Below are 4,256 nucleotides of genomic sequence, written 5' to 3' on the forward strand. Positions count from 1 at the left end.
ATCTTCCCCTAAATGGTGGCTGTTCTGAAAATTGTGGAGAAATGCAGAAACTTCCCTAAAGGACATTTTCTGTTTTGAGCTCTTTGATTCTAGTGTAAGCTCCCACTGTTAACCTTCAGAACACATCTGAATTCTTAATCTAACATTGTTCTGTGTCAATTCAGATAATAACACATCATTCTTTAGGACACATTCTGTTAGTCTTTGTGACATTTTTGCAGCACTAGCTGGAAATATAAAAGATGCATCTTATAGTTTGAAGTTAGGGATTTTCCTGACTCGCTCTCATTGAGATTACCATTGAGATTACCAGCTATTAACTTAAATCCAAGTTTATGGGGCTATAAAACACCAGAATAAGACTAATTTACATAGTTCCCTCCATTTAATTTCAAAAAGGTTCAGGAAACTTTGATGCTTGCTAGAGCACTCACTCAGTCACACAACATTTGCACATTTGGACAATACTTAATACAAGCCATTATTTGAAATTACATATCGTTCACTTAATAAAAAGGTAAAATCTGCTGTTCTCTTTGTCTTTTAAAAATTATTTCCATGTGTTGTAATTTAGCATGGTATAATTTGTTTGGAAAATTAAAGTAATAAAACCTTAGTTTGTTGTGTGTCTGAATGGTGGCAATGATTGTCTCAGTGGGTGGTGGCAAATGTGGGGAGAAGTCATTGTCAAGATATGCAGACAGAATAAATACTATTTACTAAGGGCTAATGTATAAGAACTAATAATAGACATATTGTTGCATGAAAAAATTATCTCCCTAGGAGAACTTGAACAGTTAGCTTCAGTGCAGTTAGCATGCATATGTTTTCCTTCTAAACCACTAAAATAACCTTCTGGAGAAAAAAAGGAACCCAGTGCAGTCTTCTCTTTGTCATCTTTTTGTGTTGCATTATCTGGGATTGTGTGGTAGCCTATGAAGTTAATAGTAATTAATGATGATTACAATCATTGGATTATTAATATTTTAGAAGCATGATAAAATGATTATTGTAATCATGTGAAGCACCACGAACACATGTAATTGTGATAATGCCGGCTATTACTTTAGTAATTTAGGAAATGAGTGTATAATAAGAGATCAGTGAGGGACAATTTCAAAATGAGTGTGTGTGTATTCATATAAGAGGAAATTTATTAAAATGCAAAGCTAATCAGCTGGACAAGAAACTTTCTAGAAATGTTCATTCGCAGACTTTCTGCAGAGAGTTTTGCATTATCTCAAAGCAAGATCCCCTGAAAAGAGTAAAATTTTGAAAAGATCTCTTGGATCTATAAAGTTCCAATTGTCAAGGCACAGTAACCTTCGGTCAAGATCTAAGAGATCTCTTGCTGAGATTTGAAAATATCAATGTGCATCAAAAACAAAGATGTCTTGATCCAGGTGGATCCCATATAACTTGTTTTCTGTGGTGAATTCTTTCAAAACCACAAATGAGTTTGTCTTTGCTCTATAAGAACTTGGTCATGACTGGTAATCTTTTTTTTTTTTTTCAGTTATTTTTATTTTTATTTTTTTAAAGATTTTATTGATTTATTTGACAGAGAGAGACACAGCGAGAGAGGGAACACAAGCAGGGGGAGTGGGAGAGGGAGAAGGAGAAGCAGGCTTCCCGCCAAACAGGGAGCCCGATGTGGGGCTCGATCCCAGGACTCTGGGATCATGACCTGAGCCGAAGGCAGATGCTTAACCGACTGAGTCACCCAGGCGCCCCTTTGACTGGTAATCTCGATCCTATTAAATGGTGAATATATGGAAATGTCAGACTCCTCTAATAGGCACATTTTGTTGAATTTTTTAATTAATTCCACAACAGCCCTATGAGATCAATAATACTATTAAACTCATTTTACTAAAGAGGCAAGAGAGACATAGAGATTAAGTTGTTTGTCTGAGGATGCACAGTTCCCTAGCACCAAAGTTATCAAATCTAGGCAGGCTGACTCCAGAATTCAAGCTTGAGGCCACTTCTCTATTCCTACCCAAAGACTTACAATTTAGTTGAGGAGATAGAACATAAATACAAAAACTGCATTTTCCGAGTTGTAAGTAGGTGTTACTTTTTAAATTCAGACAAACAAGTGGCTAGACCTCTTTCTTTGCGTATATATTGACTGAGGTAAAATTCAATGAAATACTTAGCTCATGCAACTGGATTTCAAAGGACTGATTAGTACGTTTCTTATGCTAAAATTCATCTGTCCACTCTTTCAAAGCACATAGTGAAATCTGAGGTTCTATTTTTATCATTTTTCTTTTATATAAATTCACTATTATTCTCTTTGCACAATAAAACAAGCTATGTTCTTTGTAAAATACATTAATCATCTGTAATTTGTTCATATGAATTTATTATTTTCTACTCATTTGCTAATAGTTTGCCTGTGTAATATAATATCACAAGTTTCAATGAGTGGAATGAGAATATTCCTTCTTTTTCTAATGCTTGTTTTTTTATGTAGAAAAGTCATACAAGTGGAGCACAAGACCCAAATGCCCCCAAGAATAAAATAAATAAATTTTTTTATTAAAGAGATTATTGAAAAAATAATGACATGTAAAATACTTCAAGTTGCATTAAAATAGAAGAACATAGGGGCGCCTGGGTGGCTCAGTCGTTAAACATCTGCCTTCAGCTCAGGTCATGATCCCAGGGTCCTGGGATCGAGCCCCGCATTGGGCTCCCTGCTCTGCAGAAAGCCTGCTTCTCCCTCTTCTACTCCCCCTGCTTGTGTTCCCTCTCTCGCTGTGTCTCTCTCTGTCAAATAAATAAATAAAATCTTTAAAAAAATAAAAAAATAAAAATAAAAAATAAAATAGAAGAACATAAAAGATAATGGGAATATTCAATAAATTTTTTGTAGATTAATAAAATGATTTGAAGAATATTAAAATCGAATTAAAGGTAAAATAATACATAAAATATTCCAATAGTCATCAGGTTAAATCCCAGAAATGGGTTTGCTTTACATCTTAAAAATGAGGAAAAAAATCTATTTTAACTGTGTTTTCTTTTACATTAAAATTAATTTGATCGAAGACAAAAATCAGAAACACAACATACAGAAAATATTGGCAATGAGAGCACTACACATTGATATTAAAGGAATGTGAATAAAGTCATATATTTGAAGTTAAGGTCATAACTTGAAATTTTTCAATTATTTAGGAAGAATGAGAATAAATAAATTAAGCCAAATTTGTTGTATGTGAGAATTATCTGTGGAGCTCAGTTATAGAAAATGAAAAATCCACAGAGGTTCTGATTATTTACATTTTGTGTTGGGGCAGAGGGATCAATCTCTTAAAAATTCTCCTGAAATTCTAACGTAGGTGATCTTTGGACCATTTTGAAAAATAGTAACCAAACATTAACCTCAAGATTCTGTTTTCCAAATGGAAAGGGGAGAATGTAGCTTTAGGCAAAGCTTTTTAAATACTCAGTTGGCACAAGCATCCAACACAGCACAATTAAACCTTACTTGTACTATTAGAAGGTAAAACAACAAAATTGTATAAAAGGAAGAGTAAATCTTTTACTTTCTTCTCTACACATTCTTTGATCTTGAGCTCCGCCTTGGAATTTAATTCACAGACAGGAAGTCATTAAGGGAAATCTCTAATGCCAAAGTTTCTGTTGTTCTTTGAACTAAGACTCTCCAAAGGGGTGTGCCTCTATAGGGTGGCAAGCTGGAGCCCCAGAAAATTGGAGCCCAATACTCCGGATTCTTCCATAGCAGATGTACCCACAGGTCTTCAAGAAAAGTTTTCCTTATATTTGATTTAAATTATTCAGTACTTTCTGTAACTATCTATTGTATCCAAAGAAATTGCACCTTAGGAAAGAAGGAGCTTGTTCTCATGTTTTTTGTTTGTTTGTGTTTGTTTTTATCAAAAGACAGCCAAGAAATGTAAAAATTGTGTGGTATATGAATTGCATCACAATAAAACTATTTGAAAAAAATAGAGAACCAAGATATCTGGAACAACTCACATACCCAATTACAAGGCAGTCTGAATAATGACTCAAGAGCGATATATAGGAGCAAATATCTCCCTAATATCCATGGGAATACTGGAAAGAATGTTGGACTTGCCACAATATTAAGTGAGAGACTTCACAAGTTGTTTTACCTGAATAATAAAAGGAAGGATAGCTCTAGAATGCTAGAGAATTTGAAGACATAATGATTATGCTTGGATGGCCACCAAAAGTTAAAACTTTTTATAATATTT

The sequence above is a fragment of the Mirounga angustirostris genome, unplaced genomic scaffold (assembly GCF_029215605.1).
Source record: "Mirounga angustirostris isolate CCGP_5_RB_7025 unplaced genomic scaffold, mMirAng1.0.hap1 SCAF_5, whole genome shotgun sequence".
Lineage (NCBI taxonomy): Eukaryota > Metazoa > Chordata > Mammalia > Carnivora > Phocidae > Mirounga > Mirounga angustirostris.